Below are 27,449 nucleotides of genomic sequence, written 5' to 3' on the forward strand. Positions count from 1 at the left end.
GTCCATCAAGCAGTTACTCCCCATTTCTCCCCCTCCACCCAGCCCCTGAAAGCCCCTAATCTGCCTTCGGTCTGGTGGGGGGGTTACCTATCCCGGGTACATCCTGTCAATGGATCACAGTCCCTGTCTATAATGACAACACCTCTGCTCCTCCTGATTCCTTCCCTCTGGTGACTGCTTTCCCCTCTTATTCCTATTCCCCTTTACTTTCCCCCTCCACTCTCCCCACGCCCCCACCTCAGGACTCTTCCCTCCTCCTGCTCATAAAGCTCTGTCACCTGAAGCATTGCTCCTGAGACCCCAGCCTCTACCTTCAAAATAGCCTTCCTAGCTGGCTCTTTCTCTCCTTCTTTAATGCCTAAACCCACACTGACCCCGGTCCTTAGCCTCTCGGATTCAGGCCAGCTTCGCACTGCTGTAGAAGAACCCGTACAGCACAACAGCAGCCTGATGATGCTTTGAACGCAACACGTCCAAAGTGAATGGTCACCCTCCCGTCCCAGCCCTCTAGCCTCCTTTCCCCCACTGCCACTTCAAGTTCCCGTGACCACTTCCTAGGACCACTGCAGAAGCTTTTCCCCTGCCCCGATCTCATTCCTGTTCCTTCCACCCTTCACAGGGCAGCCAGAACACCCTATCTGAAATCCAAAGTTGCTGTCACTCCCTCTCAGGAGCTCTCTCCTCTCAGGAGCAAGCCCCATCGCCTTCCCAGAGCTAGGTTTCCTGACCTGGCCTCGTCTCCAGCAGCCCCTGCCTTGCCCTCTGTGTTCCGGGAACAGCTGACCGCTGAGGCAACGCTCGAGTTACCCCACATAACCTCTCTGCTTGGCACACCTTCTCCCCAATCCTCCCAAATTCTGCACATCTTCCCAGGCCCGGTTCAGGTATCACCTGCCAGGAAGTTTTCCCTGATGCCCCAGGTTAGACTAGGCACCCTTCCTGCCTGACAGGGACCGCCACTAGGTGTTTATGGATCTGCCTTCCTCTTTAGACTATAAGCTCCCTGAAGACCCTATTTATCTCATCCACCCATCTACCCACCTATCCACCTATCCATTCCACAAAAATGCCCCAGAGCCTACACTGGGCCAGGCACGAGGAAGACAAGTGAACAAGGAGAACATGGTTGCTGCCTTCAAGCAGCTGACAGTCCGGCAATGGAGGTAACAAGAAGGTGTGACAGCCCCCTACACACACACACACACACACCCCTCACAAGCATGGAACGGTGTAGGCTCTTGAGTTCCAATCCTAGTGACACTACTTGTTAGCTATACAACCTGGGGCAAATGACTTCACTTCCCTGTACCTCAGTTTCTTCATCTCCAAAACTCGGACAATCATACCTACGTCACAGGGTCATTGGGAGGATTAAAAGAGCTAACAGATATAAATCAATGGGAAGTATCCATAACTCCCTGGCACACAAAAAAACACTTGTAAGAGGTAGCCTTTCCTAAGGCACCTGAGGGACTCAGTCGTTAAGGGTCTGTCTTCGGCTCAGGTCATGATCCCGGGGGCCTGTGATCAAGTCCCACGTCCGGCTCCCTGCTCAGTGGGGAGACTGTTTCTCCCTCTCCCTCTGCCTGCCGCTCCCCCTGCTTGTGCTCTCTCTCTGTCAAAGAAATAAATAAAATTGAAAAAAAAAAAGAGAGAGAGAGACTTAGCTGTTCCTACTAATACTGGAACAACAGAGTATTTATGACAGGTCCCTGCCCTAGATGAATGGTCAGGTGTTGTGTTCACCTCTGGACACCTACGCCTGACATATAATTCCTCAGGAGACTTGCCCACTTTGGCAGAAGAGGCAGGGGCTCACGAAGCTAGTTAGTAGCAGGGAAAGCACAAGTCCCCAGACCTCTGACTTCCCAGCTGATATTTCCTGCCCCCTTCCAAGAAGACCCTTGTTACCCAGGCCAGCACAGCTGTTCCGCATCTGCCACGGTCTGTCCTTTTCCGCAGCAGAAAGGCTGCTACTTGCTACCTAGACCCCTGCATTTATCCCCCCGCTTCCCCTTCTCATGTTTCTCTTCCAATCCTGTTTTCTTTTTCTGTCTTACAGCCTACGGTCCCTACAGTCTGGACGTTCGGAAGACAACCAGAGATCGCTACATTCTTCAGGGAGCAGCTTAACCAAATCACAGGAGCGGGTGCAAATCCCTGAGCCCACCCCAGCCACCCCCCACCCCCAGTCCCCCTGTTGATCCCAGTGGTCACTCCTGATGGGGGAAAGCTTCGTCACCAGAAAGTTTCATTTTGCTCCCTCGGAGACTGTTTATTTGGGGTGCTCCAAGGTTCAGAAGGCAGGGCCCCAAGCACTGAGGTGTAGAAGGAAGGCCACGTAACAGCTCTTAACTGAAAGCCCAATCCCAAATTTCCAACCAAACAACATAACTCTCACCCATCCGCCTGCTTAGTCTGGCTTGCCAGCAGTGCCTATAAATGGCATGTCATTCTTTGGCGCTGCTGACTTGATGATGAATGGCAATCCAGCGGGACTTTTGAGAGGCTGCGGTGTGGACGGGACTGCTGTTCGGAAACTTTGGCTTTTATACCTCCACGGGCCTCGAAGGCAGCAAAAGAACATGACACAGGGAACAAATAAATCCTGGAGAGCTGTGTGATGTTCTTTATTACTTTCCATGGTTGGGCCATAATACTGGTTGTAAGTACCTTGGGCTTCATTTATCTTCATGTCTGCACCTCTGCTGAATGTGTTCACACGTGTGTGTCTGAGGCTCTCGGAGGCACGGAGGCTCCTCGTCACAAGCCAGAGTGTCCAACACTGGCTGGGCTGTCTATTCGGGTGCTGGGATTTCATTTTAACATCTCACGGTAATGATTATACTGCACAAATCGGCCTCGATAATAACAGTCGTGGACAGAGTGCTAACAACGGGGGTAGTAAATTTCATCTACACACCTTACTATTGAGAATCTACTCTATCACGCTGTATCATAACAGCTACTGGCTAGGAAGACGTTTGCTCTGGATATTGAGATTTTATGAGTCTCACTTTATCTTTCTTGTAAATGCTAAAGCAGACCCATTCTTTTCAACAAAAAATGGAAAACCACGTCTTAGGAAGAGAAAAACCATCTGCCTTCCCCAAGAAAAAACCCTTTCTGTATTTTTATATAAAAGAACATCCCTACTAGACATTTCTCTTGCCAAAGGGAACGTTTACCTAGCCTCAGAGGCATTTCTCTTTGGCTCTATATGTAGTGCAGAACGCATCTTCACAAGGTTATTCATTGGGTGCCTTTACCAATTCATCTGGAGATGAGACAGCCTGATCTAACACATCTAATGGAGAACAGGCAGGCTTTGGAAACAGAGACCCGAATTAAAGCCCCAATCTGCACCTTATTAGCAAGGGGACATTACATACCATCGGAGCCTCTTCTCAGCATACTAACTATTACTAACATTACCTTTTACTCTCAAAAGTGTTCAGGTTTGAGTGGTAAAATTATATGGGCCCCTTATGATTCTGTGAGTCACTGCACACAAGACACTTAACTTCTCCAGACCTCAGTTTCACATGTGTTCAGTGAAGACAAGTGAGTCTAATTTACAGGGTTGTCATCAGCATGAAATCAGACAATGTGCTCCAGGCCTGGTTCCCAAAAGTGCCCTCTACTCCCCTGAACACCAGCTACGTCCTCAAGAGGTCCACTTTCGGGAAAAAGTGTTACTCTGTACGTGAGGTCCTCACCTTTGGATTGTCAGTTTGAGGACCTGTATTTTCCACTTTTCATGGTGATGGGGTCTCTAGAACGGTAACGGGATCTCTCTGTGTCTAGCAGCTGCACCATTAACTTCGTTGTCCACCTGACCAGGAGATGAATCACTCACGGATATTTAAACTTTTATCCTTCAGATCTTCTGCACGCTGTTTGCTCTATCCACAGATCAACATTCATTCCACACCAAACTTCTATGAAAAACAGACCCAGTAAATGCGGCTCAGAATGGGGAAGAGAGGTAAGGGAGCCTTCAAACTGAGCAAAACCACCACCCCTCAGCCAATGAAGTTGGTGAATTTCCTGCTTTCTCAAGTCTTTTCCTAAAAAACACCTGGTCTTATGGATCCAATGACAGGACAGTTTCCTTGGTAAAAGGATCTGAGGTATCTCACTTCAAAAATCAGGCCAAATGATGGATCAAGAGGATATAATACAAAATGAACTCAGTCAGAGAAAGACAAATGCCACATGACTTCATTCACATGTAAATTTAAGAAACAAACGAAGAAAAAAAAAGAGACAAACCAAAGATCAGTCTCTATAGAGAGCAAACTGAGGGTCACCAGACGGGAGGTGGGCGGGGGAGGAGTAAAAAAGGTGATGGGGATTAAGAGTACACTTAATAGTGGTGAGCACTGTGCAATGTACACAATTGTTGACTCACTATATTGTATACCTGACACTAATAGTAAACACTGCATGTTAATTATATTGGAATTAAAATAAAAAATAACAATAAACAGGTTATGTATTAAAAACTTACTTAAAACAAAAAAAAAAAATTAGGGCAAGTGGCACCCACAATCTTGCACATAAATCTGTAAGGACAATTGGTAGCACAGGATCAACAGAATTTTGCTGTTCCCTTTTCCAAAGAGTGAGCAAGAGAGATGCTGTCACTTCATTAATTAGCTTGTTAAGTACACATATGTTCTCTTTACTCTGACATGAGCAGTAACAAGATCATGTAATGGGGCTGCTCCTAATTCCCTAAGGGAGTGGCTTTTACTCCATGAAAAATTTGATCAGTAACTAAGCCCACAGAGAAATGAAGGTTAAAAATTTCAAACTACTCAATTCCAATCTTCAGCATATTTTTTGAAACAAAGAAAAAATATGATTCCCATGATTATTTAATATGGTTGTCCAAGATATTAGTGTTGAATGCATGAAGAACTCTCCCTATGCTCAACTTCTAAAAAATTAGAAAGGAAATGTTCAGCATTTTCATGCTCTAAATATAGATTTAGAAGCTGTGAGAGGAAAAAGATGCACATGGCAGCACAATGACTCCGTGTCTGGAGGACAGCAAGGGCATTGGGCTCGTCTGTGGCAAAGTCATTTCCTATTAAGAGAAGTTTCCAGAAACAGAGAAAGGTTGAGGTTCTTCCCAGAAATCCAGTGAGAGCTGCAGCATGGCACCCTCTAAGCTGGACTCCCTGGGTGGCAAGGTGGCAAGTGGACACTGATGGTGCTGACCACGTCCACCCAAACCCTAACTTCTAGGAGATGCCCCTCCCCCACATGTGAGATGGTAATGAAGAACACTCTGGCAGCCATTTATGCAATATTTCTTAAGCAATGCGGTCTTTATTAGAGATGGTTGTGATTATGTAACTCTGAAGCATACAAAGAGGAAAAGAGAAGTTGGGATGTATATAAGGAATTGTCTTGCAAAATGTCTGTAGTTTTCTCCACTTGAAAAACTAAACTAGAAATCACACTTCTGCTTAGAATTCAGATAATCAGTATGTTTTGGCTTTAAATGCATCATGTACCTTGTACTGATCAATACAGCCTTGCCGGAGGAATGTTCTGACAAACTTGCCTCCTCGTATCTGATAAAAGAATGAGCCGAGGCTTGAATCAAGCTCAAACCCTTGACCAGTTCTGGTCTAAGAAGAAAATAAGCCAAATGGGGATAAACCCACACCCCTCCCACATTCATATCTGGCAGTCTTGGGGAAAGGCCATGTTAGGGGAAGGTCAACTCCCAACAAACTGAAGAGACAGGGCAGGGTGGGTGGGCACCTCGCCATTCTACACTGTGATTTCTGTACCACCACCCCCCGCTCCCGGCAGACTGGGGACATCCACAGATCCCTTCTCGGGATTTTTTTGAAGACATAAAATCAAATACACAGGATTAAGGAGGAAATTGATGATATTTAAATACGGTTACCAAAATATTTTTTTTAATTGTGATATAATAACACATATGCTTATTTATTAACACATTAAAAAACACTATCTAGCTGCAGGTGTAATAACCACCATAATTTTAAAGTACTGACATTTCAAGATATTGTTTAGACATCTATAACATGAGATGAAAATATTGGATATCTACTGGTGACAAAGTCACAGACAATAATAATCATACTGTGATTTATGGTCAATATTCAAAAGTTAAGGATTGCTCAAATTTGGGTTAGAGGTTAGTGAAAATCAAGGTGTAGTATTTTCCCGAACAAGCTCACAGCCTGAGCTTAAAGCCTGACAGATGGGTCTGAATTAGTTCATGTGAAACTCAGGTGATAAGCTGATTTGATTCCCTACACCTATGGTTCTTCTATAGAAGAGAATGATGAGGAGACCCACAACTGAGCCCTGGCCCAGCAGGAGCCAGAAACCACATAGACGGGAGGGTGGGTGGTGAGCACCATGGAGAGTCCACCATCCACAAAGACCAAGCAGTATGGGGCCAACACATCTCTTCCTTGTTTCACAGTCGGCCACAGAAAATGTATGAGGTACAGTTTTTTTATTTCCTAAATGATCAGTGTTAAGAATAATTAATTTAGCTGAATCATTAGACTTGAAAAAAAAAATGACTTTACAAATCACTTCTCCCAGTGCAGTGTTCTAACCTCTACCAGCTCTGAAGCTCCCAGCTTAAAGCAAACTTCTAATACCCCTTCACTATCTCAAATCAACTTCTTAGATAACCCTCCTAAACACAATTTCAAACATATATACTTGTTGCCTTAAGAGTAAATGAAAAGGAAATAACTGATAACAAACCTACCAGGTATTTCAATATGCAATTAGTTGGGTGAGACGGATCTAGAAGGCATAATGGGGGCATTAGTTGCTTGTGTTTTAATGTAAAATAAAAAAATTGGTCAGCTACAAATGAGGATCGAAATGGGTAACATGGTGATGCCAGGGTTGGTGTGATTTTTCAAAATGGCGAACATTTCTTGGTGTATTTCCTAATGAAACAAAGCACAGTCTTCCATTGTCAGCTGAGAAAGACAATCCTTACCTAAAATATGCAAAATGTTCTTTGTTTATGTGTAAGATACGGCCTCTAGGTTCAGGTAGTAAGCAGGTTTTGTTGTCCATAATTGTCTCATAGTGCGACATGGGATACATTTCGGAGTGTAAGCCTGTTGCAGGGGCTCCTGGGGGGCTCATTTGGTTAAGCATCTGCCTTCAGCTTGGATCATGATCCCAGGGTCCTGGGATCGAGTCCCACATTGGGCTCCATGCTAAGCCGGGAGTCTGCTTCTCCCTCTTCCTCTGCCCCTCCCCCCATTTATGCATGTGCACATTCTCTCTAGCTCTCTCTCAAGTACATAAATAAAATCTTAAAAAAAAAAAAAAAAGACTGCTCTATCCATCACAGTTAGCAACCCTGGTCCCCACCAATAAATGCTAGTAGCATTCCCCAATCAACAACCAAAACTTCCCCCACAAATTTCTACAAAGCCCCCATAAGGCTCCCTAGAGCTAGCCAAAATCCCATTGCAATGCCTAGCTCTGCCCACCTCTGGGTGAGGTCAAGCTGGGCCACTGAGGAGATACTTCCCAGGAAACTGCAATTTGTGTTGTAAGAAATACTAGTCTTGCTGGATGACTTCCCCAGTAGCTAGTGTCACCCACGTTCTGCCTTTGGGACAGAAAGAATCCCAAGGCAGGGGAGAATTAACCAACCAGGCAGATGGACTCAAAGAGGAAGCAAAGGAGATTCCTGGGGTGCCTGGGGCCTCCTGCCCTAACATGAATTCTGCACTTTGTTGAAGCAAGCTCTATCAGGTCCCTGTTGCTAGAACTCAGAATGAGTCCAACCACCTGCCTGAACTAAGGGAGGCAGTTAAGATTAAAAAAATACTCAGGGGGCATCTGGGTGGTTCAGTCAAGTGAGCATCTAACTTGGGCTCAGGTCATGGTCTCAAGGTCCTGGTATCAGGCCAGCATAGGGCTCTATACTCAATGGGGAGTCTGCTTCTTCCTCTTCTTCTGCCCCTCCCCCTGCTTAAATGCTCTCTGGAGCTCTCTCTCTCTCTCTGATAAATAAAAACAAATACTCAGAAGAATCTATTCTAATGTCAAAGAAGCCACCTTATTTAGGGGACATTTCTCAGATCCTACCTAAACTCTTCATGCTATAGCTGAAGCTCATTTATTTTGATTTCTTTCTCACTGCTGATAAATAAATGAGCCAGGGACCATTCTTCAACTGGTATTTCTGACTCTAGAAAGATACATCCAGATCCTTCTGAAGACTTTTCTGCCTCGGCTTCTTTTCATCAATCTCATTAGCCATATGACATAAATAACATTGTTGTCCCTCCTTGACAGGCTTGGAAAATTTAGGTGTCAGAAAAATTTGGTCTTTAAGGGACCGAACTGGTTCTCAATGAAAAAGTATTTTTTTCCAAAGTCTTTCCAACCCCCAGAGTCCATGATTTAATGTATTTAAATTTTATTATGCTCAGGAATAATATCACCCTAATTCAGAAATGTGGCAATAAGGACCAACTGCCAGAAAGGTGTGGTAAAAAGAAGCTACCTCTGTTTCTCTCCCACTTTCACTAATGGACTCCATTATATCACAAAAAAAGGCACTTCTGCAATCTAATGAATAAATAAATAGCACTTGAATGGTATTTGTGTCCATTTTAATTCCAGTTAGTTTCCACAAGAAAGCCTCATTTAAATTTGAAAGGGGGGGGCAGATAATATTACTTTAAAATGATATATTTTAGGAATGCTCCCAAAGTGTCTTATATAAGCCAGTCAGGTATAATGTTAAATCATAAAAACATTAATTGTTGAATCTAAGTAAATAGACGAGAGAGTCCAAGTATGACACAGGTAAAGGGGTAGTTCACATGTGACAGATTTGTTTAGTGTAATTTCCAGATGAGTATCAGGAGAGCTAAAGGTCACTTGAACAGTGTCTTCTAAAACGGAGGGTCGCAGCTAACTGATAGGTTATGAAATCAGTTCAGTGCAAGGGTCAGAAAACTTTTCTTCAAGAGCCAGGTGGTAAATACTCTAAGCTTTACAGGCCAGATGATCTCTGCCACAACTACTCAACTCTGCCATTGGAGCTTGAAAGCACCCACAAACAATACATGATCAACAGGAGTAGCCAGGTTCTAATAAAACTTCATAAAATCAGCACCAGGCCATGGTGCTGACTCCTGACCAGCATTTTTTAAGTCCATGAAACAGAACAGGAAGCATCTGAGGGCTTCAGAGGCAGAGGGGTAGATAATGTGTCTTGAAAGTCTTCTTGCTGTTATATACATGTAAATATGACTTAGGAGTTAATATGAATTTCTTACTGTACACTGGGGGTCAAAGAAAGCATGCTAGAAATAACAAATAGTTTGAGAAGGAGAAGCAAGTCTGCTTTGGACTTCAACTGATAAGAATTTAAAAGACAACCATGTTAAAAAAAGGGGTGGGGCGGTAGAAAAAAGGGTAGATACAATGAGCAAGTTCTTGAGCCCAAACTATAGCCTTAAAAGAATATTTTAAAATGTATTAAATTTGTATAAAGAATATTAACTAGTTATGAGCAGTCCAAAATGATTTTCAAAAGGAAATACTTCTCACTAAAAATACTAAAAATACTTCTCATGCTATTCAAACACCTGATGTGAGGTGTGTATCGGTTAGCAGTTGCCATATAACAAACTTCTCCAGAACTCAGTGGCTTAAAACAACTACCATCGATTGTTTCTACAACTCTACAGGTTAGTTGGCTGGTTCTGGTGACTTAGGACAGTCTTAACTGATCTTGGCAAGACATGCTGTGGAGACTTTGAGCATCCAATAGTTCAGCTGTGGGCTGGCTGGTCTAGGGTAGCCTCAGCTGATACCACTGGGCCCATCCCCATGTGTCTCTCAGAACTCTCCATTAGGCTAGCCTGAGCATGTTCTCACAGCGGTGGCAAGCCCAGCTATGTAAAAGGCACTCAGAAGCACGCAGGCTCTTTTAAACTCTGTCTACAGGATGTTTGCTAACGTCCCACTAGCCAAAGCATCACATGATCAATCCCAGTGGTGGGCAAGGGATGGAAGGGGGACTACAAAGTTAGAAGGTAAGAAGTGTAGATACAGGGAGGACATTAATTGGGGCCATTAGTGCAATCAATCTACCACAGGCAGTATTTACTGTCATCACCTTGGCAGAAGCAGACATTCAACATTATTTTACATTTCCCCATTACCATTTCTCATTTTGTTTTTTCATTATCACATCAGAGGCAGAAAGGCAGAGTGAAAGGAACCCAGGCTTCGGAATCAGTGAGATCCACTTTCGCATCCTGGCTCCCACACTTCTGGCTTCATGACCCTGAGCAAGTTCCCTCTGCCCCTCGGCTTCCTCACTGCAGAAGGACTGCTGATACCACACAAGCCTCAACATGTAAATGTGCACAGCTCCATGTATTACCACAGCAGAACTCAAATCCTAAATACTGGGTTTTGCAAACAGTCCACTTTAATACAGTCAAAAAAGATGAGGGAAATAAGCAAATTTCCTATGGCACTAAAGTTCCTTCGCAGAAAGGAGGAGTTCTACATAAAGAGTAAAAAAACAGGGGCACCTGGGTGGCTTAGTGGGTTGAGCCGCTGCCTTCAGCTCAGGTCATGATCTCGGGGTCCTGGGATCGAGTCCCGAATCGGGCTCTCTGCTCGGCGGGGAGCCTGCTTCCCTCTCGCTCTCTCTGCCTGCCTCTCCGTCTACCTGTGATCTCTCTCTGTCAAATAAATAAATAAAAATCTTTAAAAAAAAAAAAAGAGTAAAAAAACATTTCTTGACAGAGTTTTGAGCACTGCGGGAGGCAGAAAAATGGCTCCAGCAATGTTCATGTCCTAATCCCTGGAACCTGTGAATGTTACCTTACAGGACACACAGGATTACATTAAGGATCTGGAGATGAGGAGATTATCCGGGATTATCCAGGCGGGCCCAAGCTGATCACATAGATCCTAACATCAGAGAACCTTTCCTAGCTGTGGTCAGGGAACCAGGCTGATGGCAAAGGGGCAAGAACTCAGTTGAGCATTACTGGTTTGGACAGTGGAGGAAGGGGGCAAAAGCCTATGAATGTGAGCTGCCTCTAGAAGCTGAAAGAGGCCAGGAATTAGATTCTTCCCTAGAGCTTCTAGAAGGAGCAGACACTCGATCTTACCCAAAGAGGCCTGTGGTGGATCTCTGATCTACGGAATTATAAAACAATAAATCTGTATTGCCTTAAGCCACTAAATTTGCAGTTATTTGTTACAGCAATAACAGAAGGACTGCATAATCTTGTAATCTTTATACCAAAGACTGACAATAACAGAACCGAAGTCTCTCTTGAAGCCACTGGAGTGGGAGGAAGAAACTGGAACTTGGAGAATACTAACTAGGCATGGCATCAAAAATGGAAAACTGCATCTGATTCTGGTTATAGGGGCAATTAGAGAAAAGGCATTATGATAGAATGAACAACTTATTATCACCAAAAATACTTTATAGTATTTTCTTTATAGCAGTCTATAGGAAAGTGCAATAAAATCATTGTCCATATAGTCTTCAAAGACATCCTAACTATAGCTCTGACTAGCATGTGCTAGGGAAAAGCCCTATCAACAAAATCTTTCCACATAAACTTTCTAGAGACTTCTTTTAACTGATGGCTGCTCCAGATCTGCAGCTCCAATCTGATCACTCCTGCTTTCTTTTGTAGATGATATGACAATAAGGTAATATGCCCTAGCAATGTAGAGACATGGACACACATACACCCTATTTCACACAGAGTCCCAATTTGTTGGGCCCATATGCCCACGAATTATGCTCACAGTAAGGAAGAAAAAAAAAATGTCTACAAAAAGTTCACTGATTGATTTAAACAATGGAACCGTAAACAAGCACGACCAAACAGGCCCTCCAAACTAGGAAAACACCTAAGCATATGAAGAACAGATAAAAGAAAGTAGAGTTAGGTAAGGAGGCTAAGCTCAGCCAAGAAGGCACACCAGAAGAATCCCACTGATGTAGAAGAAGCTAAGAGATGCCTCATTTGACACATGAGGAACCGAACTCATGGAACACCAAGTTGACCCGCACGAAGACAACCAGCTAACTGCAGAGGCTGGCCTGCCATGGCGGCAGTTTACCCATGATGCCCAGCTGCCTCATTGGTCATGTGACTGGTCATGCGCACATGCTCTGTGCCAGGCAATGGAGCTTCCAGTCGCGCTTTCTAGAGCTCCGTACTCCTTTCTGAGAGGGGTCAGATGTATTGTTCTTTTTAACCAACCTAGGGGAAAAAAAAACAACTTTCCCTTTCTGAAGCTTATTGGACAGGGGGGAAAAAAGCAAATAAAGAAGAGTGAATCTATAGAAAATAACATTCACCCAAGAAAATTAAATCTGTACATCCCAAATAATGGATGATGAAAAATCATCCCATAATGTCACATAATGAGGCCCTTCCCCTCCCCATCCCTTCTTAGTGCTCCACTAACCCTGGTGGCTCTGAAAAATGAGAAGAGTGGGGGCGAGGGAAGTCCTATGGAAGGACAGAAGTACAAAGAAACGCACCGAAGGGACACAGAAACATCATTCTTTGCATGAGGCAGAGATAGTGCTCTCCTAAACACCATGCGTGAGAGAGAGTCGGTCATTTAGAAAACTCATTGGCATGAGCACTAGTAAATAAAAAAATCCGAACTGAAAATAACAGATGGTTAAGGAAAAAAAAAAAAAAGCAGCTGCAAGGAGATTGATATCAAACTCCCTGTTCTTTGAACGTAGTTGTTTCTCAGAGAAGGGGTAATGAAGGTATGTGCACAGCATTTGGCCCAGCTTGCAGCGGGGTAGATCGTTAGCCACTTTCCCCCACAGCACTATGCCACACAGAACCACAGAACTCCGGGAGCCCAGTCATTTTCTGCTTTTTGATTCTCAATTCCCCAAAGGAAAAAACAACTTCACTAGGCAAAACGGGTTATTTCTAGGCTGAGAAGTAGGGACCAAGGCCTTTTATTTCTAAATATACAAAAATAAACATCCTTAAAGAATAGTGATAATAAAGGGTTGGTGCTTCTTCCATAAGCCTCTCAACGGTGTACTGAAGGGAGTCAACCAGCAAAGGCAAAAACAACTTGAGTTTTCCCTCAATCTTTTTTTATCCAGTAAGGGAATTTTCTTTCTTTATTCCATACCTCCTTTGCCATATGTAGAGGATTATACGTCAGGACTGAACAGAACATTGGCGCTCATTCAATCTCCTCTTACTTTTCAACATAAGAACTTAGACCCAAAGTGGTCACATGGGCTGAATTAATGTTTTCTTCATTTGCATACTGCTTCCCAACTGAGCTGAACTCTTCCTGGTGGGCCCTGACCAGGACTGGACTTCTAACTCCATGAGCAGCTATGGACTATTTGTTAACTAGAAATGTTCAGAATCAGGAACAGGCAGGAGCCCTGGTAGACCCCATGTAATGGTCATATGGAAGGAGTAAAATGAAAGGAGATGGTGTTTGCTGTCACACCCAACTGGAAGATTCCACGAAGTATGGTGGTCCCAGTGGTCAGAGGAATATTTTCCAGGATTCCACAGACACTGTGGGAGTGTCCTCACTGGCCCTTTATTGGAACTGTTAAGAAACAGCTTTGAGGCCACTGCCAGGTCACTTCTTGCCTACCCCATGCTCCTGTAGAGTGGAAATCAATGCTGAGTGGGGTCAGGAGCCCTAAGATACACACACACACACACACACACACACACACAGGGAGAAAACTTAAGAGTGAAATGTAAAATCCATCCCAGACTATATTCTTAAGATGTCAAACTTACTGACATGAAGAAGAGGACACCTCACTCAAAGGCATCATTTAAGTTGCTCAGATTGTCCCGTGTGTGGATGGTGAAAAGATGAAAACACACCATCTGCTCCCCACCAGATCTAAGGTGAAGTTGGTTGTGAGCTCAGAGGCACAGGGGGTTCTTGGAGGGGGAGGGACAGATGCCAAATGACCAGCACATTTGCTTCCTGAATCATTTCTACAAACAAAGGGGGCACACAACTGTTATCAGTTGTTATCAATTGTTCGTGTGAGACCAAGGGTCAGAACTGAAACCCAGCTTTGTCACTGCTGTCCACTGGTTGATGAGACTTCAAGTAAGCCCTTCTTGCTCTCTGCAAGAAGGAATTCAGAAGGATCTCCCCGAACTGCTTTCCAACTCCTGAGTGTCTAAGGCTCCTCTTGGCTTTGGTTGGAAAGAAAGTGCTGGCTGCTTCAGGATGAGCTTGCTAGCCTTAATTAAGCACAGCTCAGCTAATATGGACTCTGGACCTAGACCACCTGCATTCAAATCCTCACCTGGTCACTTGCTAGCTGTGTGTGATCACAGTCAGGTTTCACAACCTCACAGACGTCCCATATATAAACTGGGAATGACAACAGTGTCCACCTTACAACTGTAGGGAGTCGTAACAGAAATAGGAAAGAAGCATATGCAATCAGATCAATTACAGAAGGTAAATTTTTCATCCCATCTCTATTGTTCTGCCCACCTCCTGACAGTTCTCCATAAGGACACATAATATCTGTGATGATCATCAACACAACACACTCTCATGAGTGGACTGAGACACAAAAGAGATCCAACACTATTACAGTGGAAGACTGTTCCATGGAGGATACTTACGAAAAGCATCTTACCAGCGTGACGGGACTTAGAAGCCGCCTGTGCTCAGAACTACAACACTAAGGAGTACAGCTGAGACAGGAGTGGGTGGGCAGCACACATTCCCTCCAGGGCCGGCCGCAAAAATCTGGGTGGGATGCAGAAGTGAGGCTGATGGAGAGAAGTGAGTTGGGGTAAATGGGAAGGGGACACAAACCGTGAGAGACTGTGGACTCTGAGAAACAAACTGAGAGTTTTGGAGGGGAGGGGGGTGGGGGGATGGGTGAGCCTGGTGGTGGGTATTAAGGGGGGCTCCTATTGCATGGAGCACTGGGTGTGGTACATGAACAATGAATGTTGGAACACTGAAAAAAAATTATTAAATTAAATTTTAAAAAAAAGCGAGGCTGTTAATCTATTCTAGGGGTAACCTTGAAGGGCCAACTTTTTTTTTTTTAAGTAAATCAAATGCAAACACCAGTATTTAACTCTTACAAATAATAAAGTACTTGGATACACCTTACTCCTAAGGGCATGGGCAACAGGGTGGCGAAATACTCCTCAGCCATCCTTGATAACCATCCCGGTGGGGCTAGATCCAGCAGCCCTCAACACAAGCACTGCAGGAGTGGGGGGTGGCAGGGACAGTTTACAGGGAGAACTCCACCAAACCCAGCCATGGCAGTGTATCCCCCCTTGCCTGTCCAGATTCTTCAGGCTGGACAAAGGGCCTTGATGGAAAGCCTCCTGTTCGCTTTCCAGAAGGTTATGCATTTAGATAAGAGAGCTCTAGGATTTTGAAAAAATAAAGTGATCCTTCCAACCCCTCTCACGAACACATACAGCTTTCCAGATGTGACAAAGTTGGGAAAACATGAATTTAATTGTAGCAGTGAAAAAACAAATAAATAAAACAGCCCAAGGAAGCAAACAGAGCGCAAGTCCCCATGATTCCAGCTGAGAGAACATAGTTAAAGTACTAAGGCTCCTGGGACCCACCTTGGCAACCTTCCAAGAACTGGTAGTTTGCATTAACACACAGAAAGAGAAGGTCAGATAAATTAAGAGTTCAAAAGGTAATTTTGAAGAAAGACATCTTTATCCTCAGCCCTAGCACAGGGCATGGCTCATGGCAGCTGTGGGACAAACTTACTCCATAAACCCACCTGTGGCTGGCAGAGAGGTCACATGGGGCTCCGATTTGTGATGTTGAAAGCAGATGCCATATATGATAGGGGCCGAGGCCAAGACTAGAAACGTCAAGAAGGGCTGGGGGGATCTCTACTCAATTTCCAACACATTAAAAAGTACAACCATCTTCTGGTTATTAAGAGTGACTCTACACTTCAAAGTACTTATGAACTTTAAAGGCAGCCTAGTAAAACTTGCACTGACAAGCACAACACTTATTTGTGACCCAAACCTCTCAACTGTTACCCACACAACATCCACCCCAAATATAAAATTATTTTCTCTCTCTCTCTCTCTCTCTCTCTCTGTCTTTTTTTAAGTACCTGGATTCTGGAACACATACACCTTCTGTCAGCCAAAACTCTGTTCACCCGACACAAGGACCCTTTCTCAGATTTTGCCATACACAACAACAAACCCCCAGAGACAGAGCTCCTAACGGTGTATGCTTTCCTGAGATTTCCTACAATAAGATCAACACAGGAAGCCCTTCACCCCACCAGCAGCCCACCCTTCTAAAGCCAGGAGGCCAAGACATGCAAAGAGCTCCCTTGGGAAGGAGCAGGGCAACCACCTGCCTGAATGACCATGAAGTGAGAAAGGACATGAACTTCCCAACACAAGTCTTATGATGACTGCTCCATGCAGTTTTCTGGACTTCTCTGCAGGGCACCCTGGCCACTGTCTGTCCCCTGCCAAATCAGTCTGAGGGTGACACTGCAGTGACTTGATCTGGAAAGGTGGTGTTAAATGACTGACATCTACAAGGGATCCTGAGGGGTCACACTTCTCATGGGAGGAGCCAAAGCTCCACCCCCACCCCACTAGAATCACAGGGGGACTCTGGCATTTCAATGCGTTTGAAGGCCAGCTGGGCAGAAGGCTGCTTTAGTTATTTTTAAACTGAGAAAACTGAATGGGAAGGGAGAAAATCTGAATTCCTATGATCTCCTGAGAGGTCCCTTCCAGCTCCAAGATGCTACTAAAGAACACTGCATATGCACATACTTCTTTATAAAAACGTATATATACATACATATGTGTGAATATATATATGTACTGTATTCACACTTCAAACACAAAGCACTTGAAATGTGTGCTGCTGAGATCAAAAAGCCCATGCGCTGCTTGGCAGAGGGGCTGGGGTGCACAGATGCCATTGGCAGATTTGGGCAGGGCCCCCAGCCCTCTTGCCATCCCCCTCCGCCTAAATACCAACCCAACCAGCACTGCGTGTGTGGAGGCAAGCCCCACAAGGCTCTAAACCAGGACAGCAGACTCCTTTCTCCTAGTAACTCCAGGCCTAGGTGTCCCAAACCCAGGCAAGTCGGAACAAAGGTGGAGACCAAAGGAAAAGTTTAACCCTTAAGTCCTGGCACCCAGCTCTGCCAGAGTCAGGTGTCAGGCACAGGAGGTCCTTTCTCCTTTTGTCCCAGCTCCTAAAGGGGGCAAAACGGTCACCTTCTCCCTCCTCCCCTATCACTCTGTTTTTCAGGGCCTCTCCACTTCCCTCTGACTACCCAGATGGCAAGTTGGTAACTGGAGAAAACTAAACGGCCTTCAGAAAATGGAGCTGCGCTCCAATCCTAGCAGTGCCAAACTTAAGGGTGCTTATCTCAGCCTTGAACAATAACAACCAAAAGAATTTGTAGGAAAGAAGGAAGTGGGTGGTGGTGGTGAAAATCCATTTATCAAGACAGATCTATGATGGGTTTGGCTATCATGAAAAACTGATTTTTGATTTCTTGAATTAAAAACAAGGCAGTTCTGACCCTTCATCAAGGCTCAAGATACCCGTGATAGAGTTGATAACATGGTGGTGGTTGGGGGCGGAGCGGGGGTGCTCTCCGAGTAAAATCCAACCAAGTCCCTCGGGTCCTGACAATGAACACAGACGGGGACACCAGCTTCCCACTTGTGTGTCTTTACAATGAGATCCCGCCGCTAAACACTAAAATCTGAGTGTTTCCAGGTACCCTGTGGCCATCCCACCCGAACCCCATACACACCGCGTCTTTCCCCTCCCCAACTTAACAGCTCTGTAAGTGCCCAACCTTCTCTAACTGGGCCGCCAGAGCCGGGAGCGAACAACAGTGTCTGCCCCGCGCCAGGCTTGGCAATCGGAACCGGGTGCACCGGGCCCTAGACCTCGAGCCCGGCATCTCCGAAAACCTTAAGCATCGCCTACTTCCAGCAGAGCACCCGCTGGCGCTCCGAACGAGGCTGGACAATGCAAGCGCCACCTCTTCCCTCTTCCGCGCGGTAGCTACGAAACCACGGCTTTGTGTGTGACAGCAAGTGTGCGCGAACGTCCCCAGCTCACACACCCCCTTTCACCCAGTCTGCTCCCGGCGCGGGGTCGGTGCGCTCTGAGAGTGCACAGGGAGTGAGTCCACCACGCAAGCGGCCGCACCGCCAGGCCTCTGGCCTCCCGGCCTCGGACCTGGCCTCGGGGAGCGGGGGATGACATCCACACCCCCGTTCCCAGCCGCGGGGGCGGTCGGCGCCAGCAGCGCTGGGATCTGAGCAAAAGCGAGGCAGGGGCCAAGGGCACGAAACGGCGACAGGCGGGCGCCGCGCCCGCCACCCGCGCTCTGGGTCACCCCCAACTTAGCACGCCGTGGACCGGGAGGGGGACCCAGAGGGGGCCGGGAGGGGGCCGGGCGGCTCGCGACTCGGCAGGAAGTTCCCAGGGCTGCACTGAGCATGCTCTCGGGGAGTGTGTGCGCGCGGGTGTGGGCTCTACGCTCCCCGCAGCCTCTCCGGCCGGGCAGACTCGAGGAGCGCCCTGACGGGGTCGCGGGCCGGCGACCGGCCCCAAAGGGGGGGGGGTGTTCCCCCGGGCTTCCCGGTTCCCCAGCCCGGAGCGTCGCTCCGCCGCATCCCTCCTCTTCTGGGCCCCGGGCCAGCCTCCCTTCTTCCTCCCCACTGGCCGTTGGCTGAGCCCGCCCTGCGCGCCCCGGTTCCCGGGACCCCAGCCCGGCCCACACCCGCAGCGTGACCCCATCAGGCTCCTTCGCGGTCCGAGCGCCCATCTGCCATCCCCGGCAGCTCGCCTACAGTCCGCGCCACCAAAGCCTCCTCTGGACAGTCCTTTGAAAAGCCCACAAGCCTCTTCCCCAAGGGCGCTGGGGGCCTGCTGTCTCCCCTGGAGAGGGCTGCCCCAGGCAGGTGGGCGCCTCAAGGCACGTCCCCCGCTGCACTCCCGGGTCCCGCAGAGCGGTCGCAGCCAGGGCACCCACGCAGGCGGCAGGCGAACCACCGGCCGCGCCGCCCTCGGTGCAGGCTCTCCCCGCCCGCGCCCAGCTGCCCGCGCCCAGCTCCCCGCGCCCTCCGCGGTCCCCTCTGCGTGCATCTCCCCGCGGGGATGGCGAGCCCGACGCGACCGCCCCGACCCAGTGGCTCTCACCTCCGTGTTGAACAGCAGCAATAGCAGCAGGGAGCGCCCGCCAGCCGCTGTCCCCGCGGGGCCCACGACGCGGCGGGGCACGGGGTCGAGGCGCCCCGAGCCTGTGGCCCGGCTACCTGGGCTGGATCGCGCCCGGGGCCGCCGCGGCTGCCGCGGGAGCCGCAGGGCCGCCGCCGAGCGGGCCGCGGCAGGGACGGTCTGCAAACTCCCAGCCCTGGCGGGGCCGCGCGCGGCGCGTCCACACAGAGCCCGGACGCGGTAGCTACGCTCTTCGCGGGCTCAGGCTAGAGGGGCGGGGGTCTGTCCGTAATTTCCCCTAACACCCCCCAGCCCAGCGTCTCTAACTTCTCACCGCTTCTGGGCTCTCGGCTCTTGAAGGCAGGGATTCTGGCCAGGGACGTTCGGCAAACTCCCCGCCCTCCCAGGCCGAGCGCTCAGCCAATTCGGAACGCCCCAGCTTCTCAGGGGCTGTCTGCAAACTCTCAACTCTGTCGGAGAGGACTTCTAGCAACCTTTCAATTCTGCAGCCCAAAGGGAGAAAGGAGCAAGGGAGACAGGTTAATCACAACCATAAATAATATTCCAGCAAGGTCGGGGATAGTGTGCCAATGCTTATATGACAAAGCATCCTCCAGAGTGGTGCACTCCAAGGGCCTCGAAGCACCAGGGGACTTCTAGCAGCGAAGCCCAGTCAGGGAAGACTGGGGGCTCACCCATTTACAGGAGCATACAACTTTAATAAGTGCCCTGAGTTTCAGTTTCCTTCTTCATGGAATGTGTTCTAGGTAGCCAAGTCTACTACTTGGTTTTTGTGACCTTGGACAAGTCACTTAACCATTTGAATTCAGCCTCTTTATCTGTGAGCATAATACTGCTTCAGGAGCCTATTTTGAAGATGAAAGAAAGCATATGTAAAGTACTTAGGTATACTTGGCATATGCTAGGCGCTCAATAAATAAATTCCATTCTCTTTCTTTTTCTCCCTTCCGCATTGGATTCTATGCACACGCTGGATGAGCTAGCTGAACACTGTACTATTGTAAATTCACAACGAAATAAATCATATCTCATGCCCTGAAGGTACCACAAACGTTGGTTGACAGGATGTATTAAATCCAATCGAGCCCCCGGAGATATGGTCGCACATGTACATCGGAACATTATAGGTCATTGTTAAGCAGGATCTAGAATGGAGGGAGAATGACCTGGTGGATCACCTCAGAGATCAAGATGACAAGGTTCATAATCCCAGTATGTTTCAGGCCCTGTAACCAGTCACTACATCAGATTACTGTATGAGAATTATGCCCCTATTTCACTCCTCCCTGGGGTCTTCTGTCTGGAATTTAGATCACCCCACTCTGCTGCCCACACTCCTCCACAGAAGCATTTAAAAACTGAAGATCGTGGAATTTTTAGACCCTGGAAATGACTTAGCCCAAATTTCTCATTTTGTAAATAAGTACTCAGGGCTACCCAAGGGTTAGGGAGGTCTGCTGACTCCAGGATCTGGGTAGAACACACCTCAGGGCCTGTCCTGCACTGGGCTTCTCTGGCTCAAGGCCCATTAGGCCAGTCCTGCCTTTAACTTCAAGCTCAGGGAAATGGCTCTAACATTTTTTGACCTAAGGAGTCCCAGATTTTCAGCTGCTTGGATCCTCGGCTGTCAGAAAGCATCCAGGTGCTATTTAAGAGCGCGGAGGAAATCTGCAAGGGCAGGACTATTCCTCTTAATAAGACCTTTTAGTGAAATCCCAGGAATGTGGGGAGGCGCGCATTTTCCTCAGTCCCTTGTTAGAAAATAAGGTCTCACAGCTCTTAGTGTATGGGGAAGGAGACAGAAGAATAGTGACATCTGGTGGCCAAGACTTTCTGTGCTTTGGATAGAGATGGTACAGATTCTAATCCTAATAGATTTGCTTTAAAGCCAAGTTTCAGCAGGTGGTTAATAACTGTGCCACCTGGTTACCTAGAGAGTTCTAAAAGATATCAATCATTTAAACATCATGGATCCACTGCTATAGAGCATATTACATATGGTTATTATTTCAAGATCTTGTTAAATTTATGTGTATATAGAGAAAGTGTGATGGTGTAATATTCATATGTACACACATTATATGTATTTATATGATAAAAATACATTTATATTATATATTTTATTTATTTGTATAAGTAATATACTTACAATGCCTTTGAAGGAAATTAATATTATCTCCATTGTTTTTCTTATGAAGTTAAAATTATAATTTACATTAATAATTACTAAAGGACATTGCTTTTAGACATAAAGATGTTTTCTAGGATGGAGTTGTATATTTCATAATGTCCTCTCAAGAGAGAATTCATTAAAAACTTAGAGAGGAAGAAAATAACATAGTGGGATTTTAATAGTGCAAGTCCTGGTTGCTGATGGTCAAGATCATGTTTACCTGATGAATAATGATTGATTTTTAGCATTTCTACCACTTGTGAACAAGCGATATTAGGTTAAAAAAAAAAGGAAGATATTTGGGATTACTTCAGAACAATGCAATAGTGTCTGTTGGTATTGCTAAGTCTGCTCTACTTCTTTCCATATATTTGTCCTGTGTAACATACTTTTGATGATTGCCCAATTATAAATATAGAAAACACAACTCTATCCACACAAGCAAGTCCATTGCTTCTCAGCATCTCTTACTAAGCTCTATGTGACTTTTACTGATCCTCATAACAACTCATAGAACAGATTTGCTATACCCATTTTAAAGAAGAAGCAGCTAAGACTTGGAAAAGTTATGTAATATGCCCACCTACAGGCACTGTAGGTTAGGGTCAGAGTCAGGATCGAATCCAGTTTTCCCAACTTCAGAGCCCACAAATCTTTCCATTATACTCTTTTGCCCTCCCCAGGAAACCAGGAAGAAATTAAGATCAGGGCAGAAATTACTCTGAAGAGTACTCTAAAAATTAAAAGGGATATTTAAGGTACTAAACACATACCACATTTCTTAACCTATTCAAGTTGTATGAAAATTAGAAGCAACAAAGTAACAATTATGTGTGTAATGAAATAAAAATTAATATATATATATATACACACACACATTTATGTGTGTGTATGTGTGTGTGTGTGTATATATATATATGTATATATATATATATTTTTCCTCCCCTGTTCAGGACCTGAACTATCTTTAACAGCTTGGGAATTATGTCCTATGTAACCCCATAGAAGGTAAAGCCTCCAATGGTAAAGGTAATTGATCAAGTTTTTAGGATGGTACCGCTAGCAGTGGTACGAGTTACTGATGCCAAGACACTGCCACTAGAAGTTGGCATGCCTAGGGGCACCTGGGGACCTCAGTCAGTTGGGGTTGAGCATCTGCCTTCAGCTTAGGTCATGATCTCAGGGTCCTGAGTCCCCAAGAAGAGCTCCCTGCTGAGCAGAGAGTCTTGTTCTCCTTCTGCCTTTCCCCCTCCCCCCACCCTTCCCCCACCCTTCCCCATGCATACCCAACTCATGCAGACATGCATACTTCTTTCTCAAGTTGATAAAAAAATAAAATCTTTAGAAGCTGACATGTCTGGTATATGGTGATAGAGGTAACAGTGTCTTCACCTAACCAGTTTTATGAGTTGATTGAGGATTTGTTTCTAAATGCAGGTACCCCTGAGCCTGACTCTAAGCTTTCCTTGAGATAAATTCCTTTTCTCCTTAAATCAAGTAGAGTAACTTTCTGTTGCTTGTAGTTAAGTAGCCTGATTGACACAGACATTAGAACCAAGAACCAACAGACACCAACCCTCAGGAAAACAGAAGGATGAGTTGTCTAGTTTGAGTGGGCCTGAGGGCTGAAAATCCAACTGGTTTAAAGGGTTTTCATGCAGGCAGCTTGTAGCATAGAGTAGTGAGGTGGTTTAATTCAATTATCACTGTGCTCACCTAGGATGAAGTACCCATTGAAATAGATGTTGGGGAAACCAAGTAGCAGCTGAGGAATATAAGGAATATAAGTAAGGTGGTTGTTTCTGTTGTTTTATGGAGTTGGACAGCTTAAAGAAAGAGAACAATGAGCTCTAACTCCTAATTACTCAGCTCAAATTCCTAAATTCTCAGCTCAAAGGACATATACACTAAGGATTTTTCTGTGATTTTTAAGACAGTCAAATGCAGGAGGAATACCAACAAGATTTCTTTTTTCTAACAGCTAACAGTCAAGATAGGTGAAAACAAAAAACAAAATTTGATCTTGTAGGTCACTGAATTATAAAATCACTTAGATGCACAGCCTAAGCACCCTTATTTGAAAGCAAGGACATTGATTAGAACAGAGTAGGACCCTGAGGACCAGATGGAGAGACAGGAGAAAATCCAGATGACTGAATGTACCCCATGGCCCTCGAGCTCTGTGCTGGTTTCCCTTACCAAATGGAGGCCATGATGAGGTTCCTAGCACATCTCAAGAGACCAACTGAAAAGATAAACCCCAAAAAAGACTGAACCATCACACAGAGTTTTGACATTTGACTGTCTTGGAAAAGCAAAAATCTGGGGAATATGTGTGGTGAGATATTCTGAGAATTCTAGAGTAAAGAAAGAAGAACACAGCTTTAGCCTGGGCTGAATGTACTGAGAGGGAAGCAGTGCTCAGTGGGTTCACGTTAGGGGTTGGGGTAGTCTTAAACATACGCTCAGTTGGTGCTAAAGTCCAGACTTAGGGGGCCCAGCATAAATAATACTGCTAGCGGGCACTCATGTAGCTCTTACCAGGGGCCAAGCACTGTTTCAAATACTATCATATATCAAGTTATTTAATTCTAAGACTAATACTGAGATAAGTATTATCATCTCCACCTATAAAAGCAGAAACTGAGGCATTTGGAGGTGCGACAATTTCCCATGTGCAGCTTGTAAGTGGTAAAGCTGAGATTCAAAGCAGTTAGCCAGCTTCTAGAGACTGGGCTTTTCAGATATATGCTGAAGTTCTTCTTAAGAAGGGAAGATGCCAGAAATACCTTGATATTACATAGAGAAAGCAATCCAAGCACTTAGGGAATGATATAAAAGATTTATCAGGTGTGACCTACTTATCCATTCTAATAAGTTCTCCAAGACAGCCCAGAAGACACATACTTGCCTCAGCACTGAGAAGCCCACTGGTGAGGCGAATGCCCGGATTTTTGAAGAGCAGTGCTATGGCTTTTCTCTGGAGGTTGGTCCTCATGACAGAGAGCTGTAGCCGTTACTTAGTTCTCAAATCGGTTGACCATCAACTAAGAGCCCCTTGAATGAGAGAGAGACTAGACATTTGCAGCAAAACCCAATTCTCAGCCATCCAAAAGCCATCCTCCATCCCATTTTCTTTACTACACACCACATCAGTCTTGCATTCTCCTGTCTACAATGCTGGGTGTTCGGGCAATCAATGACCCAGTTCTGGCCAATGAGATCTAAGGAAAAGTGTGCTGAGGGATGCTGAAAAAGATGACTTGTTTCCTTGTAATAGAGATGTAGGAAGAGATGGGTCTTCATCCTGGCCGCCCTTGTACTTTTTGGCTTTGAATGAGGTCATAATGTCTGGAGCTGCAGCAGCCATCATTTAAACATAGAGTATAAACCTAAGTGTAAAAGCCACTCAGATGATCAGTACATAAATATAAAAAGAGCCTGGGTCCTTGAAGGACCATACCCACAACCATGTGCTTCCAGGCTTCCTCTTACATGAGGGAAACAAATCCCTACTTGTTAAGATATTGTTGGTCCCTTTTCCTAACACTTACAATCTAACGTATTCCTCAATGATAAAGGAACTCTTCAAGAAGGATCCAAAATAACATTACAGATATGTACTATGTATCTTCCTTCCAACAGCCAGAAGAAATCCGAAAATTATATATATCGGTATTCTGTCTTTTCTGAAAATTTCAGAAGGGATCCATTTATATCATTTACAGAAATACATTAAGAAAAAAATCCCCTATCTCATTCTATCTACTTTGATCACAGCATAGAGTTCTCTGGGACATCTTGCTCCATAGACCTCCAATTATTTTCCTCTCTCTTTTCTTCTTGCTCCTTTCCCACTGCTTCTACCTTTATAATGTAGACTTCCTGGCTTCTAATCAGCAACAGTGAAGAGCGAGGAGAGGGCTCTTGTAATTGCAAAATTCCCTTCGGTGACTCTCAAAGCTCCTACATGAATAATTTTTGTTCCATCACATATATATTTTTACTTTAATTTTTTAATTGTGTTTACAGTTGCTTATATGTTTCTGTGTTTCAGATTCCTGTTACTCATTGACATTCATTTTTAAAGGAAAGATGGCTTCTCTTGGAAGATAAGTTGGTTTCAATATAAGGCCAAGTCCCATTTGAGAATGTAAAATGTTCACAAAGTGAATATCTTAAAATAATAGTATACATTTTAAAAATAATTCTAATGCTTAAGATGGTATTGTATGTAAAAGCAGGGAAACTAGGCTTACTCCTACATAAGATTGTATTAATGGTCCTATGTTGGTCCTATATATTCCAATTACAGCTGCAACAAATTACCACATAGTGGCTTAAAATAATACAAATGTATTATCTTACAGTTCAGGAGATCAGAAGTCCACAATGAGTATTAAGAGGCTAAAACCAAGTTGTCAACAGAGTTGGTTCCTTCTGGATGGTCTAAGGGAGAATCTGTCCCTTGCTGCTTCTAGGTTCTAGAGGCTCTGGCAATGCTTGGACCCTCATTACATCACTCCAATTCTTGCTTCTGTTATCCTATCATCTTTTCCTGGCTTTGACCTTCTTGCATCTTTCTTATAAGGACACTTGCAATTATATTTAGGACCCACCTAGAAAATACAGGATAATATCTTCATCTAACGATCCTAACAATGACAGGTACAAATTCCCTTTTCCCTTATAGAGGGTCATTCACAGGTTCCAGAAATTAAGAGATGAACATCTTTGAAGGATCCTTATTCAGCTTAGTGCCGTCTACCTTCTGAGCCCCAAAGATTCACATCCATCCTGCATCAAAATACATTCACCACATTCCAATGTCCTCCGGATTCTCAACCTATCACAGCATCAAATCAAAGTTCAAAATTTTTCTGAATATTATCAGATCAAAAATCCCAAATCACTTCATCTAAATAAAGCACGAGTGAGGCTCTGGTTATGATCTATTCTGGGGTAAAGTTCCTCTCCCAGTGAACAATTTATTGGCTCCCCAAGTACAATCTAAGACAGGCTCAGGACAGCAGTTACAGACATTCCCATTCAAAAAGGAACAAAATAGAGGAAAGGAAGAAGTCACCTCTGCTAAGCAATTTTGAAATCTGCCTGTGAAAACCATTTCAAGGTCTGTGATTAAACTTCTGTGGCTTTTGGCTCCAATCCCTGAAGCCAAGAGTTTATCCTGAGTCATTCTTTTTTTTAATGAAGAGTAGAATGTTTTTACCCAAGTAGATTTATCCACCTGTTTCCTGCCTTTGGAATCTGGGGAGTCCAGCAGTCTCTTTTTACTTTGTCCCCCCACTGTGTCCCTTTTGGTGCAAGATAGCAACATTTCTTATATCACATCATCAAGAACCTTGTCGGACTCCCATGTATGTTACAGAGATCCTCTCCATTAGATGAAAGACTCCTCTATAGATTCTTCCTGGAGAGGCCCATGAGATGGCTAGGGAAATCCATGAGTCACAAGATTAATCTCTTCAAAGAACCCTCTGTGTGATAGAATACGGTGACATTTTATTTCTTCCCAGGCACTAGCAAAAGATTGTCCAGCCACACACTCAGCTATCTTCTCAGGCTTTCTTTCCTGATGGTAAATCTCCTAATTTTGGTCTTTTATGCAGTTTGAATAGCTGAGAATTTCCAAAGTCACTAATTCCTGGTTTCATTTTCTTAATATTTCTTTTCTCAACGTATCTCTTTCTTCTTGTATTTTACTACAAACAATAAGATTCAGCCAGGTTACAGCTTCAACATTTTAGTTAGAAATATCCTAGTTAAATGTCCAAGTTCATTACTAACAAATTCTTTCCACATAAATATAGGACACAATTTAGCTAACTTTTGGCCACTATCTGACAAGAATCTCCTAACTTCTCATTTGCCACAACATATTGCTCACTTCCTCCTGAGCCCTCCCTATCAGAGTCTTTAATATCCATATTTCTAC

The 27,449-nt window shown here is 45.1% G+C and overlaps 1 protein-coding gene across 3 annotated transcripts in view; it reads right to left on the bottom strand.

Moving 5' to 3' along the window:
* Positions 1 to 19,652, bottom strand: part of MGAT5 (alpha-1,6-mannosylglycoprotein 6-beta-N-acetylglucosaminyltransferase) — a 351,528-nt gene extending 331,876 nt beyond the window's left edge. For 2 of the 3 annotated variants that reach the window (XM_047722524.1, XM_047722521.1), the window contains exon 1: positions 19,282 to 19,652. The gene's annotated coding sequence lies outside the window, so the exon portion shown is untranslated. Of the gene's footprint in view, positions 1 to 3,719; positions 3,739 to 19,281 lie in introns of those variants that run through there. The other variant, XM_047722522.1, reaches the window with a different exon arrangement.
* Between the last annotated feature and the right edge of the window lie 7,797 nt (positions 19,653 to 27,449).

The sequence above is a fragment of the Lutra lutra genome, chromosome 3, assembly GCF_902655055.1.
Source record: "Lutra lutra chromosome 3, mLutLut1.2, whole genome shotgun sequence".
Classification (NCBI taxonomy): domain Eukaryota; kingdom Metazoa; phylum Chordata; class Mammalia; order Carnivora; family Mustelidae; genus Lutra; species Lutra lutra.